This window comes from Girardinichthys multiradiatus, chromosome 7 (assembly GCF_021462225.1).
Source record: "Girardinichthys multiradiatus isolate DD_20200921_A chromosome 7, DD_fGirMul_XY1, whole genome shotgun sequence".
Lineage (NCBI taxonomy): Eukaryota > Metazoa > Chordata > Actinopteri > Cyprinodontiformes > Goodeidae > Girardinichthys > Girardinichthys multiradiatus.
Window position 1 is genome coordinate 18,454,155 of NC_061800.1, and position 16,477 is coordinate 18,470,631.

At 39.2% G+C, this 16,477-nt stretch overlaps 1 protein-coding gene across 16 annotated transcripts in view; it reads left to right on the forward strand.

Moving 5' to 3' along the window:
• The window catches only part of lmo7a (LIM domain 7a), a 70,362-nt gene that overhangs the window by 22,559 nt on the left and 31,326 nt on the right, over positions 1–16,477 (forward strand). For all 16 annotated transcript variants that reach the window (XM_047369753.1, XM_047369755.1, XM_047369744.1 and 13 more), the window contains 3 exons: positions 2,248–2,354; positions 14,450–14,480; positions 15,606–15,719. The gene's annotated coding sequence lies outside the window, so the exon portion shown is untranslated. The remainder of the gene's footprint in view (positions 1–2,247; positions 2,355–14,449; positions 14,481–15,605; positions 15,720–16,477) is intronic.

Consider the following 16,477-nt stretch of genomic DNA (forward strand, 5'->3'; position numbering starts at 1 on the left):
TTAGACTGTAGAAATTGGCTAAGTTGCCTTGTAGCTTTGGAAAAGCAAAAATTAAAAAAAGGTGGTATTAACGGCCATTAAAACAGACTAGGGACGAAGAGCTGCAATACACCTGTCAATGTGGCGCAGAGAGTGGTAGTGACGTTGCTTGGAGCAGTGTGCCACGTATAAAAGAGTTCAATGTGAAGACTTTTTCACGCCGTGTGTGCAAGCGTATGCGTTCGTAAAAAATTAGCTTTGCGCAGACTTCCTCCGAGTCACGTATGCCCAAATCTGTGGGATCCTTTACTTGCATGCCATGTCTTTCCCATTTTGGAGAATGGCTGAAACAGACCTCTGTCATTTTCCAATTATACCCATTACTAATTACTAAATAAAAGTTTTATGTATAAATAAAAAAGTCCTTTATATTTATTATGTAGTAATTTGAATAGGTTCGAATAAATGTGGCATCTGTGATTTTGTTTTAAAACAAAATTTTTTCTTAATGTCAGTTTTTTTAACCACTAAAGAAATGTATTTGATTAGAAGGGTTGTATATGTATATATATATATATATATATATATATATATATATAAGTTTAAATGTGTATCCGTGTTTAGTTTAGATATAAAGTAAAGAGCTTACATTTTTGACAACATTTCCGCAGAAACATATAGTAAACATTTAGTTATTTGTTTTTTTTTTTGTCAGCTTTATGTTTCACTTTATGTTAAGTAGGTATAATTGTCGTTTCATATTATGGACACAAAAATTAAAAACAAAAATATGTGACATAATCTAATTTAATTAATTAAATTTGCAACCGGAAAATAACCACCATAGGAATGCTATATGAAAAAAAGTAGTACCTTTGAAACCAAACTGGTTTAAAACTTTGCTTTACCTGTATCTTATTCTTCGTTCTTAACAGACTAATTATATCTCTCTGCTAAGACATTTACCTAATGCTTTCAGTACTGAAGGTATCAAAAGGTGTGTAAACATTTTAATGGAGTTTTACATTCTTGTTAGTTTGTATACTGTCATGTGTCCTTCGTTATTTGTGGCTCATGTACAGGCTGTACTCGGTGGCAGTGTCATAAATTTAGTGGCAGTGAAATGTACACGGGAGAGGCTTGTAATGAGAACAAATGATGGGTTTGGTAAGAGCCTGAGAAAATCACTTGACATTTGCGCTACTAATTTAAAGCCCAGTAAAGGTGACCTAAGTGTCGTGATGCGTTCAGGATGACAGTTTCGCCATAGAACAGGTGGAAACAGCAGGACTAATTTTCAGCTTGTTTCCTAGGCTTTAATCAGTATGCCAGTATCGGGAGGTTAGATCTTTTTCTGACCAATTACTAATAAGCGTGCTCGTCATTTAAATATAGACCCATCTAACCCCTAATTATTCCAGCCGATGGTGTAACCATTTGCGATCACATTAAAAAACCCTTTGAAGCTGTTCCTTTCCCAATGGGGAGGCCTGCTGGAAAAATCATAACCCTGAAGAGCAATGGCGCTTTTGTGGTGGAAGGTTTGTTTTAAACACATGAGACGTGTGCACATTTATAGCATCAGACATACTCTTGCTCACATCTGTGTGTGCAGCTCCTGCGCTCAGACATAACTGAAATCTAATGTGACTGACACGGAGTAGGAAGGAAAACAGTCCCTTCCACTCCCACGTTCTCATGAATAGCTACAGGGAAATATTTCTCGGCCTCTGTCACCCGACCTAATGTTTCGTTGCAATTGAATGTCTCTAAAATACTCCTCAGGTATGTTTTGAATAAAAAAAAAGGCTTGGCATGGAGGTGAGGGGGCAGTTTCTGGGTGTGAGAGGAAGAAGCAGCAGCAGCAGACCATGTGCTGCTGTGTGCGTGCGTCACTTTTGCACTTGCATGGCAGGTTGGGTGGGACAAGTGCACAGCTCTGATGTCATTCTTCCTGCTTTGGTTAGGTCCCCACCCTAATCCATCCCACAGGTGGCTTTGCCTCTGTCACTCAGCTCCTGTCAAACATCCCCCGCCTCCTCTTTCTACTGTCTATGTGAGTGAGCGCTGCTCCGGGTCACTTCTTATTTGCTGCACTCACATGCTCCTCCCTGCACGCTCCTGTTCCCTGCGGTGACCTGTACTTTGGAAGCAATCAGTTGTAGGCTGCTCCCTGTCAAGGAGTTTTTCTTTCCCTTTTCTTCGAGTGATTATTCTTTGCCTTTGAACAGAGGGATAACAATCATCCCTGCTTTGTTCTTTGTCCAGGACAACCTTAACGTCTTCCTCAAGGCCTGTGAGAAGCTCGGACTAAAGGAGGCGCAGCTCTTTCACCCCGGAGATCTTCAGGACTTTTCCACCAGAGTGACAGTAAAGTAAGTTTTGATTTTGTGGGTGCTGTATAATGCTGGCACTGTAAATAGGGTTGACTTGCTTTACAATTACAGACCTCTGTATATATTTAAAACTCTAAATTAAGAGAACTATTTTTTACTGTACTCATAGCTTCCACTGTAAAGTGTTATGGAGCATGCTTTTTCTCACGTAAAGTGTGATTTCAACTGTATTTTGAAAACATCAGTGCTATTTTCAGCGTGCATGTGTTTGTTTTGAGTGGAATACCCTTTAATAGGCAAGAACACACACATGGAGGTGTAACGACCTGAGTGAGAACAACATAATTTGCAGGTGCATTTTAAATGATCCCCCTTGTAATAGTTTGATCAGACAGAAATCCAACTTGAATTTCTGTTTCACGCATTGTTTTTGTTTTCAGTTACCCGTCTGTCAGAAAGGCATGTTGACCAACATGTTGAGTTTTTTCCAACTTTCAGTCTGTCTGCTGAGATAAACTGTTTGTACAGTGTTTCGCTGTGCAAGCATAAAAAAAACACTTGCTGTAGCTGCACTGAATCCCTAAAGCTGTTAATACTTAAAGAGTTACAGTGCTCAGATACAGTTATTAGCTGATGAATTCACTTTCGTACCAAAGTTAGTTGGTTTCCTTAGAGTGTACCTTTGTACTTTCTGTCAAGAAAGTCACGCCTAACTTTGTCACATAATTGCGCCATTTAATTTCACTTCAGACATTCCTTTGAAATGGTAGCATAACTTCCTGGAGCATTTTCTTTTCCTTCCAAACTGTCATCCTAATACAGCATTTGAGCATGCACTGTGTGTTTGCGCACAATGTTGATGTACTGTGCATACACTGGAATATGGACTCTAAATAAACAAATCTGCCTTCCTTTCATTGAGACACACCCTCGACCCACAGCAGATGATACTCTGCGTTCAGATTCAGGCTTGTAAATGTAAAGATAACCATGTTATACTCTGTTGCACAACGTATTCAATGGATGTAGGCTGTAAAGTACTCTCAGAATGACAGTAAAAAAGTATATTCCTTTTCATGGCAGCCAGTTGGAGCTAACTAATATATCAGTGTGTGAAGTTAGATAAAACGTAAGCATTGTTTTAAGTATCCTGCAGCGCTAACTCCAAGTCCCTCTGCCTGTGGAGGTCTTTTGAGTGAGCTCTAGTTCTGAGTGATGTTCTATTCTTAGCACTGGAGGGGGGTCAGTTTGACAAGCTGGATTGATTGGAATGGTATCAGCACTCACAGTAAAGGAGCTTTTAATAGCCTATTGGTACGTTCTGCTTCTGCATACAGTCCTTTAGAGCACACCTGTGTTTGTTTCTATGTGGCTTTGAGAGTTGGGTTGGGTTTCAACTGCTGTTTTATACAGGAATGTGGACATTGTTGCTGCTGGACAGCATCACACTCAGTAAATGAACCTGAAGCTACTCATGCTCTTTGTTGCCATTTTTTGTCTTCTAAGAATGGCCATAGATGAGACGTTTAGGTCTAAAGGTATAATTACTGCACTGCAGTTAAAGTGACATGGTGCACAAAGAGGTAACATGAGTTGAAAATGCCAAACAAGGCTGCAGACATGCAGCCACTGGCTTTATTGCCATGGAGCTTATCGGAGTCTAGGCAAATTAGCTGCAGAGAGAGAGAAAGTTGTCTATCAGCTGTCTTTTCCCCTGGTGTTTGTCCAACTTCCACTCCCTTAAACCCAGTCTGACAGGTGCTTTGCTTAGCTCTTTTCCTCTTTGTTTCTACAGAAATGTGGGTGTTATTCAGCTTGTGCCTTACATTCTCTTTTATCTTTTAACCCTCACAGTGTCTCAGTTTTTTACCACATCAGAATATTTCACCTTTCTCCGTGAATTCGTTTTCAGGATAATTTTGAGCTGAACTATTTGATATTTTAAATAAAACTCACATTATATGCTTGTGCACCTAACCAGAAAATCAGTGTTCATGTTAGTACTATAGATGATTTTATCCTAATTGTATCTGCCAATACGAATTTTAGCCAGTTTCAGTTTCTCTTTAAGAGCAATAATGAACAGCTTTCAAAATATCTTTATTCTAACCTTCCTGTCATGAGTGGTCAATAATTATTCATAAGCGAAGCAGAAGCGATGTCAGAACGTGTGTGAGACTAGAGTGGCTGCATCTTACATTGGCGATGAGGATAATTAATGTGGTTAGTATTAATAACTGTAAACATCAGCCTGTGTGTGTATTCCCTTGAAATCCTTAATATAACATTTCCTAATCCAGCGTGTTCCATGACAGACAGAGGTTTAAGGCCCAGATGGATAAAGCAGGCTGATTTTGATATAATATAATTAGCTTTCCTATTATCTGCTATTTCTCACTCTCTATTTTTTAACTTTGCAAACTCCATTTGCTAACTTTGAGTAGGCCTATTCTTCTTGTAGTAACAACATCCTCTCTGAAGAGTTGTTGTCTCTATAACCTGGTAGCACTCGAGTATAGAGCGTTCACTAATCGGAAAATATATCAGATTTTTGAGTATGCGTCCAGCCAGTCAGATCCCATCAAGCTGAAGATCACCTGAGTCTGGTCAGACCTCTTGGTAATATTCTAATATTAAATTACATCAAATGTGCCAGATATGATCATTAGGATAGTTAAGAGTCCAATAAAACAAGCATATAAGGCTTTTGGCAATTCAGGTAGGCTAATTTCTATTCTTTGGCTTTTTTTGACCAAACAACTACTTAATTACCTGTTAAATACGCTTAATTATTTTAAAAAATGCATTTATTGAAGCTCTGTTTTTAATTTTGAGTCTATTGTGTGAGAGTGAAAAACACTCATCATTGACCTTTAGGTGATTGGTCTTGCGTTTGGTTATCTTGTAAAACAAACTAGAGTCAGATATTGACTGACACATGGACGCATTGCCGCAACTGTTACGACAACTGTAAAAGCAAATTAAATATCTTTCCTGACCTTTGAGCTGTGAAGATGCTGTAGTATTGATCTAACACTTGCTCTGCTGTACTGCTTTGTGTTGTGCAACCTTTTTCCAGATAAAGACCTTTATCAATCAACAGCTCAGTCAGTATCAGAATTATATTGCAGCTTAAGAAATTCTTGTGATTCAGCAACTCCCTGATAAACAGGGGTAGTTGTGCTACAGGACTCAGCATCAATTAAGAATTGTAATAAAAATGTAATCAAGCAAATATAACACCTTGTTTAAAATCCTGACCAGACTGGATCTGATGTATACTGGGAGACTGTGATTCACTGCTATTTTAAACCAGCATAGCTGCTTTTTCTCATCTACACAGGATATTGCAGCATTCCACTGATACAGATGAGTCATTGAACTTGTTTATTGGAATTTGACACCACCTACTGCCTGTTAAGTCATAGATTTAGTTTGAGAATTACTCTCTATAGGTTACACAACTGGGACTAAGACTGTCCTGATTTAAAGAAGCAGAATTATGGGGTTATAACGTATGGAGGCTGGAAGTCCTTGTCTAGACCAGGCAGGGTGTGAGACCTGGTGTGTGGCCCTTTGCATCAAATCTTGGCTCTCGCTCAGTCCAGTCTGTCTTCTCTCTAATCTAACTAAAGGCTCCTAGAACCCACAAAATGTTTAAAAGAAAGACCTATAAATTTTATTGTAACTTATTAAAGTTGTAGGCACTGTATGCTGTAGCTGCTGTGGGTCTTTTGCTTGACTTACTCTGTCAACTGGAACCTCAGTGGTAATATGTTATCAAAGAGCATACAGCATTTTTGGTGAACAATTGAAGAGTTCTTCAAGCCCTGATGCAAAACCTACAAGTAAAAAGGCAGAGAGCTGTTGAGAATACCTAAGGGATCAACCTGTATAACTTTATTAACACTTCTTATCAACAAGAACTGTGTAGCAGAATAATAGTTTTTGATCCCCCAGCCTTGCAATGTAAAGTTTTCCTTTTCTCTGCTCTCTAACTACTCAGTACCAAACAGTTCAAAGACAATGTTGGCACAAGCTGGGTAAATGCAATTGGTCAGTTACTAACTGGCCACTTTTCCAAATTGGCTACATGAGACAGGGGGGGTGAGAAAAGGGTAACTGTTAAATCAATATTTTTTAAGTGAAAACAAAAAATATTACAAAAAAATTAAATAATGGGTTATGATTCTGTTAAATAACTAAAGCAATTAAACTAGTGGCTATAGACTTTAAAAAGGGCACATACTTATTTTTACTTTTTGACCCAAAAATAACTGTCACCCCACCTAATGTTTCCCTCTCATTTCGAATGAAAGGAATACAACATGTCTCAAATGTGTTCTAACCCTGTAGGTGATTTACTTGAAAACTTGAAACTGTCTCCTAGTCATATAGTCAGATATGTAGTCTTCAGTGCACTTAAAAATAGTTGAAAACTATGAAAGTATGTGTTTCTATGAAAAAGTAAACAGGAATTTAAGGTAAATGCTTGTTGGTTCATAGCTTGCCCAAGTTGCTAATAGGTGACCAGCTAACAGGCAACAACACAGTCAGTGGCGATTGCTCTAAGACTGCAAGGTAAAATGTCAAAAAATAAGTGATCAAATATATACTGTTGTGTGTACATGTCATTGATTAAATATGCGCTACAACGCGCTCAACGTTTGTTCAGAATCACGACGCGGCTTTCCTCTCACTCATTCCCGCAGCTTCACAGTGCTTTAAACAGTGAGTTCAATAGCGAAGCAAAAATGGTGGGCTTTGTCCCGCCCATCAGACGCTCAGCGTCTCTGGGGGTCTATGGGTCAGTGGGCTGGCCTCGGCTGGCCCGGACGCTCAGCTTCTGCATGATGATTGGATGATCTGTCTAAAACTGAATCCCTTTTTGATTGACAGCGAAATGAGCGAATCAGTGATCTTGAAATTGAGCTTCCCCTCCTTGAAAGACCAGCATCTGCCACTGATATATATATATATATATATACAGGGGTTGGACAATGAAACTGAAACACCTGGTTTTAGACCACAATCATTTATTAGTATGGTGTAGGGCCTCCTTTTGCAGCCAATACAGCGTCAATTCGTCTTGGGAATGACATATACAAGTCCTGCACAGTGGTCAGAGGGATTTTAAGCCATTCTTCTTGCAGGATAGTGACCAGGTCACTACGTGATACTGGTGGAGGAAAACATTTCCTGACTCGCTCCCCAAAACACCCCAAAGTGGCTCAATAATATTTAGATCTGGTGACTGTGCAGGCCATGGGAGATGTTCAACTTCACTTTCATGTTCATCAAACCAATCTTTCACCAGTCTTGCTGTGTGTATTGGTGCATTGTCATCCTGATACACGGCACCGCCTTCAGGATACAATGTTTGAACCATTGGATGCACATGGTCCTCAAGAATGGTTCGGTAGTCCTTGGCAGTGATGTGCCCATCTAGCACAAGTATTGGGCCAAGGGAATGCCATGATATGGCAGCCCAAACCATCACTGATCCACCCCCATGCTTCACTCTGGGCATGCAACAGTTTGGATGGTACACTTCTTTGGGGCTTCTCCACACCGTAACTCTCCCGGATGTGGGGAAAACAGTAAAGGTGGACTCATCAGAGAACAATACATGTTTCACATTGTCCACAGCCCAAGATTTGCGCTCCTTGCACCATTGAAACTGGCATTTGGCATTGGCATGAGTGACCAAAGGTTTGGCTATAGCAGCCCGGCCGTGTATATTGACCCTGTGGAGCTCCCGACGGACAGTTCTGGTGGAAACAGGAGAGTTGAGGTGCACATTTAATACTGCCGTGATTTGGGCAGCCGTGGTTTTATGTTTTTTGGATACAATCCGGGTTAGCACCCGAACATCCCTTTCAGACAGCTTCCTCTTGCGTCCACAGTTAATCCTGTTGGATGTGGTTCGTCCTTCTTGGTGGTATGCTGCCATTACCCTGGATACCGTGGCTCTTGATACATCACAAAGACTTGCTGTCTTGGTCACAGATGCGCCAGCAAGACGTGCACCAACAATTTGTCCTCTTTTGAACTCTGGTATGTCACCCATAATGTTGTGTGCATTTCAATATTTTGAGCAAAACTGTGCTCTTACCCTGCTAATTGAACCTTAACTCTCTGCTCTTACTGGTGCAATGTGCAATCAATGAAGACTGGCTACCAGGCTGGTCCAATTTATCCATGAAATCTCCCACACTAAAATGACAAGTGTTTCAGTTTCATTGTCCAACCCCTGTATATGTATATATTATTTTAAAAGAGTGAAATACTGACTTTCTGGCCACTTTCAGACAGCAAAAAGAATTTATATTTATATTCTAATATATATATATATATATATATATATATATATATACACATAAGAATATATTCGCACAGAGGTCAGAGTATTACTTTAATTGAGTGAGAAACCCGTGTCTCTGCTTATTGACCTCTGTCACTTAGAAAACAAACCTCCTGCAGAGAGAGGTCCAAAGTCTCGTTCTTTTCGCCGTTTGATTGAGCAAATTATTGACAAGATGTTACTGCTCTGCCAAACAAAAAAAGGAAACAGCTTGAGATTGGCAGGTATATCAGGGTTTATTTTACCACTCAGGAATTTCAAGGACATTCGCTGTAGAACAGAGAAGAGGAGTGCATGTGCAGTGATTGCATTATGTAATGCCTTTGTTTGGCTGCAGACCAAATGTCCGACCTATCACAAAGAACATGTTGCTTCCCCTTTACAACATTATACAGACTATACAGAATGTATTTTAGCTAGATGTATATTGTACCAAATCCTATGTGTGTGCATGGTTTAGTTGTTTAAAATTAGTAGTTAAGTTTGAGTGTTCATAAGTCCATAAAAGGAACAGAGAGTGCCGCCTTGTTTGTCGGTATTGAGGGTGTGGTTCACATAGCTGGCACTGTGCACTCATGGTTTCAGGGTTTTATATATATGGTGCTGCCATCACTTTTTGTTCAATGATGAAACCGAGCAAGGAGCGATCCAGAGCATCTATAAAAGTTTCTTGCTCTGCTACTTGCGACCAGGCTGTACAAGGCCAACACAAGGGTTATGTTTGTGCTCTTTAGCTGACTAGAGAGAGAAATGCCATCCTCACCCTGCTCCTTGCTCACAGAGGCTGCTGTGTTTCAGATAAGAATGCCACAACGATGTCCAATACTGTCGCAACCACAGCTGATTCCACTAATTAAACTGTCACTTTTTTAGTACTGCTAAGATTGCCTGGATGCTTGCTTCAACCCACAGAGTTTTATGACTTGGGAAAAAAATATATCAGATAACTTTGCTAGTGTGGTTAGACGGACTGTGAAGGAGCCAAAGATTTTCATTTCTCAGGTATATGTTTCTAAGGTATTTGTTTCTGAGATATGTGTTTTTGCTTATCTTCATCTTATTGATGAAGACGAGCAGGTTTGCTGGTATGTTGTTGTTTACTCAGTCAGTTTCAGTTTCAGGCCATGTATAGGTTCCACCTTGCTAATCATACTGTAGATCTTAAGACTTCTTTTCACTTTTGTTACAGCACTGAGGAAAGAGTAAATTAGAAAGATGATTTCCTTTGCTTTCTGTTGGGAATTCATTTGTTTAAAATTTAAATGGTTGCCCATGTTTCTTCATTTCCATTCTCCATTTTTGTTTTCAATATTTGTTGGTAAAACTCATGTTCGCTCCCTATGAGAATGATTTAAATGATTTGTAAAACCTGGTTAAAATTTGAACATTCATAGCTTGTTATGTCTAGTTTGTGATGGTCTCAGTTTAGCTTTTTTTTCTGATGCCTGGTTTTCCGAAGTAATAACCTTTAGTAAAATGGGGGGAATTCACTAAATCTTGGTTTGTGTTGTGCTGGTGTGAATGTCTGTGTAATCAATTAGACTTAGGGTAAGTTTTTAAATGAGTGTCTGCAATTCAGTGAATTTAGACATCTAGAGATGGAGAAGATGACGCACTGAAGTTCAAACCAAACCTCACAATGGTAAAGAAAGAGTAAGAGTTGGTGCCAGAAGGACTGGTCTGAATGATTCAGAAAGTGCTTCTCTGCTGGGATTTTCACACACAACCATCTCTCGGGTTTACAGAGAATGGTGTGAAATATTGAAAATATCCGGTGAGCAGCAGTTCGGTGGACTCAGCCCTTGTGCAACCTGTGCTTAAAAACAGGATTTGTATTCCATTTTTGTTAACACGTCTACATGACAACATTTTAAATGAGTGTTTCGTACACACTACACTAGTAGAAACGTTAAAAACTATGTAATTCCCTGCCACACCACTAGAAGGCAGTATGTTGTTTGCACATGCGCACAAACAGTCCCTGCTTAAAAACAGGGCTAGAAAATGAGCAATTTGTTGAAGAACTGTTGTTATATTCTAAAGAGTCAGCAGCATAATCTGTACTCTGCAATCCACCATTGTTATTGTTGATATCTTCTTCTTCTGTGGGTTTTAAACTGGTTGGCATCCGTTATGCTGTGCACATTAATTTCTACTGATTGCAGACATACTGCGCATGTGCCAGGGCTTCCCCATAGAGGAAGATTCTGTGTACATGACAACGGAGCACATGAGCACGGCAACATTACATCTTTGGGATTGGGTGTAAAAGCAGATTCACATCAGTCTGTAGAAATTGTATGATGTTGTCATGTTAATATGGACCAAAATCACAGACAACTGTTTCCGATACCTTGTTGAATTTGGGTATTTAAGACAGTTGTGTAGATAAAAAGGGGGTCCAACCCAGTACAAGGAAAGTGTACCCCATAAAATAGTTGATGGGCGTAAAAGTAAACAGAAGAACTTTCCACCGTTTTGTTACTCGGTCCTGCGTTAAATTATGTGTTTTTGAGTTGTACACTCTGTGCAGTTTTTGTATCAGACTCCTGATGTTTTTCCTAATGATTTTGCTTCATCATATGAGAGCTCAGCTGATTCTAACATCTATTTGCAAGTCCTGAGGCACCAGTAGTGTCAAAAACAGCTCTTTTTGTCTACTGCTCTGCTCGGCTGTTGCTATTACATGATCATATTGTTGCAATCTATGATCATAAGTCCTTGCTTATTTTCAAGTGTAAGTCATCTTGTTTTTGGTTGTGGCTGCCCCTGCTATAATCTCAAGCTTTGAAACTGTTTTCCGAGAAACACAAGAAAGTGCTTTTTTTCCCCCTCTGCCTTTTCTTACGGTGCCTATAAATTTGTGCAGTGCCAACTGAAAAATGTCCACTTCAGTTTTCACTGCTGGCGAATCACCACGTTGAAAACTCCTGGTGTGAGATGACGCACACTGGTAGGAAAGGGGATCTGCTTCCCATCCAGTGGAATGCCATCAGCGGTAGAAGGCTGCAGCGCAGTAATCACAGCGATTCCACTGATTTAGGAGAAAAAGGTTTCCATGTAAAATACACAACATTCACTTTTGTCCAGAAACAAAGAATTTGAGACTCTACAGAGCTCAATATTTAGCTGTAAACTCCACAACTTGATTATATTTCTCTCTCTGACACAACACAGCTGTTTTCAAGGGGAAAAAACAGAACTTTACAACCAACAGAGAAAGTCCCCAACAACTTGGCATTTAGCTAGAGAGACGACCTCACCAAGTGTTGTTGGTACAGACCCAAAATTTAGTCCATGCAGCTGCTGTGATTCTTTAACTGCATTTACCAGGTGGCAAAAAGCACACAACTCAACAAGAATAGTCCTGGTCCTCAACAACAGATGAGTGAAAATACTTTTTAATAATTTTGTATAGTTATGGTGAACTTAATATAGTTTAGATGCCTTAGCTTGTAGATTTGAATTCATTGCCATATCTGTCTTAACTTAATAGAAACTTTACACTTGCATAATTATGAAGAAAATTCTATTTGTTCACAAACGTAGATGTTAGCAGTAGCACTATTATGAAAGAAGAAACAACTGCAAATTATAACTTATTTTTAACTGCAAACTGATATTTGCACTGCAGCACAGCTTGCTGCCATAGGAAGTTAGAAAAGTAGCAGTTTTGTCATGAATTATTGCTTCAGAAAAAAAGGCAAATAATGTTTTTAATATGTATGGATATTTGCTCTGTGCCAGCTTTAAACGGCATATTTTAATTGGTGCTACTGGGCATGTTGGGGGAATATTGGCTAATTTTAGCCACAAAGCTAAACGTTTGTTGAGCAGTGTATTGGACACCACCAGGGTTTGCAATCTAATTAGGTTAGTGAGAAACTTGTGAAACTGTGTACAGTGCACACATCCCCACACCCTTATCTAAATATTTTTTTTTCTGCAGTGTTTTGTCAATAACGTTATGGTAAATATTTGCTCTCATGAATCTGTTACGTTCAGAGAGTTTTAGGAAAAATATTTTCTTTGAATCTGTCAGCAATTTTCAAAAGATTTAAACTTAACTTTAAACTGATGACACATATTTATAATTAATCCTGTTAATTATTTTTTATTTTCATTTTTATAACTTTGACATAAACAGGGAAAAACCACCTAAGTTAACATTTTAGGCACACTGTGTGCTCAGTAGGAGGCAATGGCAAGTACAGCAACTAGTACATGTGTTTGTTTTCACCCTACTTTATTTCACTTCGGTGACCTTTGTCTCCTGTGTTATCCTCTGCTCAAGACTGTCCACAGAGTTTGCATGTTGTTGAGTGACATTAAGATGTGTTTGGAATTATTATTCTGGTGGCACAGCATGATGTTTGCTTTGAGAATTTGCTGGTGTTTAATTTCATCCATACTTTTCTTTTGACTATAATTTACTCTCGCGCTACTAGCTGTAACACTACCCCAAAACACGCTCGAGTGAAAATATTCTTAAATTCTGCTGCGTTTTCCCTTGTAAACATTTTATTAATTCACCCAGATGCACAGATTTAAGCTAGTAGTTAGATGTTTTGCTTGTAGGGTTGCACATTACAGCAGTACACCACCACTTTAAATACTTTTTATACTTTGTTTGTACTTTAACGGTCTTCAGCAGTGTTATTGGGGGAGCAGAGGAAATATGTGTCTTTAATTCCTCTGACCGCTCTTCTCAGAACATATTATTGTTTTTGTTAAACCTAAACCTGACACGACTTTGTGGTAATAGGAGGATGTGGATACCTAAAAATCAGTTATTCCAAATCTAAATTCAAATATTCCAGTCAGAAGTTAAATATGAATCTGCCTCCTGTTGAAACACTTGGAGCAAGCATGATGGGAATGACTCCAAAAAAAGTAATAATCAGAAGTAATAATTTTTTGAGGTTGAGTCACGATAATAACCATTTATCAGTCAGCATATTTGAAGGTGTTGATATATGGATTTTAAATCACCCTCTTGTTATGGGCTTACAAGACCATGCTTTTAACCAGCTAATTAGCTATTGTCGACACAACCACATAAAAACAGGAATGAGCAGGATGCAGAGCAAAGAAGTAAGCTAGCCTGTAAATCATCCCCTGTTACTGTTTCATCTGTGGCTGCTGCCGATCACTCTTCAGTGACAGACATACTTACACATCTGTCACTTTAAATGGCGGGAATACAAGAAGGGCACAAAGGTGAGAGTCATACTGGGATTCCAGGTTGACATTGTGGGTCTTGTTTGTGTGCACAGGAACAGAGATTTCCTTTAAAGTGATTTACTGACAGCTGTACCAGACCGCTGAGCCACAATCAGAAAGAAAGTGATCAACTAATCCTTTCTTCCAGTCAGAGCTTTGCTTTATATTAGGTTTCCAGTTCTTGGTTTTATTGCCACTAAAAATGATATTCAAGAATCTTTCTTTAAAGAAATGTTTTGGGTGTATTTTTAATAATTAGCTTAATATTAGTTCCACATATTTGGCAGCTAAAAACAACTCTGCCTGTGGTTTGCTTTAATGTTATTGTTTTTCCATTTCAGAAATAATGTTTGTTTTTCTCTCCTCCTCTGTGTGTGTGTGTTGTGTGAGCGCAAGTAAAGGGCTGACAGGAGTCAGGATTGTGCTCTCAGCTTCCAGCTCTTTCAGCGTCCAGCTTACAAAAAGCTCACAGCGATGCCCTCTGTTCTTGTATTGTTATTTGAACTTATACACAAACGTCTCTCTTCTCTGCTCTTTTCCCACACAGGCATCAAGAGACAAACAGGAGGCTGAAAAATGTGAGTGTTTTCTCATAAATCATCTGTTGGTCTTTGAATTATTGGGCACTTCTAAAATGTGGTACATGATATATTCCCGGTACAGTGCTGTCAGAGACAACATGAATGTTTGGTTTCTAAAGCATATCACTCCTTGTTCAGTTCTACCGTTATATTTATATATACCGAGGGGAATAGAGAATAGCAAAGTAAATAAACCTTTAAAAATAATTAGAGATATGTTTTGAACCAAAGAAAACAGTATGTACTAACAGCAATCCTTGCTTCTCATATTATGAAGTTATTTATATTGATATAAACAATAGAATAGAATACTTAAGTGCCATTGTATTTTTCCACAACAGTAAGATTGAATTGGATCATCTGCTGTGTAAAACATAGAAAAACAGTGGTTAAGTCGCTGTCCTACTAATTTCACAACTCTTGCTAAAATCGGAGAACAGTCAGTATAGAGGGTATAAACCATAACTGTAACGTGTATGAAAAGGTAATTATATAGATGTAAATATTTAAAAATGGTGAAGACACACCTTTAGGATGGTGTGTAGTCTGTATAAGATTAGAAAAAAGGGTAGGATTTAATAAGCATTTTCATCTGCTCCCTTTTGGACAAGATGGAGTTTGACATAGAGACAGACATGCTATCTCCATCACATTATTAGGATAGTTTTATGTTTGTTTACCTATATACTTCCTGTTTATTTGTGTTGCCAACATCTCTTTTGGTGTATATGTTTGTCATGTTTTGCGTTATGTTTTCAAATGTCAACATCCCATGTCCCTTTAGTCCTTGTGTATTTTGAACCTGTCCTCAAAAGCCACGAAAGACCCAGGCCATTGAATGTAGCAGGCCTTACAGGACTGTTGATGTGTGCATGTTTGTTGGAGAAAGTGCCCTAAGCTTACTGATACGGCTTTATATTGCCTGCACAAACAGTAGTGCTGTTTTCTGGATGAGCCTGGAAGCCAGAGCAGAACAATCATCTGCATTAGCACAGCACAGATCATTCACTACCTAGGGCAAAAGTGCAGCGATTGCTTAATAAATTGTATTCTCTTAGGGTGATTTAATTTCAAAGTCCGAAAGGATGCTGATAGTAATTCTTCTCTCATTTTTATCTCCAGGTTTTAATCACTATTTACTGGCTGGGTAGAAGAGCTCAGAGTGATCGTTTCTATGATGGACCTTACTTAAATTTCCGGGCATTTGAGGGATTGCTGGGCACAGCACTATACAAGGTAAGTTCCTTTTAGAGGGGGTACTTATACCACTGGACTATGTGAGCTGTCTTATCCGTGTTGTCATGAAACAAAAGCTTAGCCTTTAGCATGTATCAAAATCCTCAAAAGCCACTGCACAGTACATTTGTGTATCCTCCCTGGTATGTGGACTATGTGTGGAGGGACGGCCACAGACGGCCAAGGCGGCCACTCTCTGGCAGGCACCAAAACCAGCGCAGGGTTAAATCATAAATGACCTGATCCCTTGACTCAGCTATTTTAATCTTGTTTACAACGTGGCACACATGTTAAAATAGTCGCTTCTTTTCCTGAGAGAGGCATCCTGTACCTCCCCTGCTGCTTGTGCCAGTGTTGAACTTGGCACCTTGTGTTTCGCGTGGATTTGTAGCTTGTGTGCGAGCCCCTTGTAATCCAGCTCACTCCAGGGATTTTTGGTAATAGCAGTTGGTTAGAGCACATTTTATACATTTAGCCACGTTAATCCAAGTTCAGTGGCTCTGAGGTTTGGCTGGGTTTAATTTGTGGACCTGTATTGTCTGGCAGGACTCAACGGATTACAGATCTGAAAACCATCTTTCTTTTTAAATTGTCCGACACGTTTTGGCTTGTTTGGTGCCCTCGTGTATGAAGAGGCTTTTATGTGTTTGTGTGCTCTGACATTCTCGCCTTGTGGTAAACACAGTGATTAAGGTTGTGGGGATCAAGTTTGTTTTGACAGAAGTGCCAGGGAGGAAGAAATAAGAGGTTTTTAGATG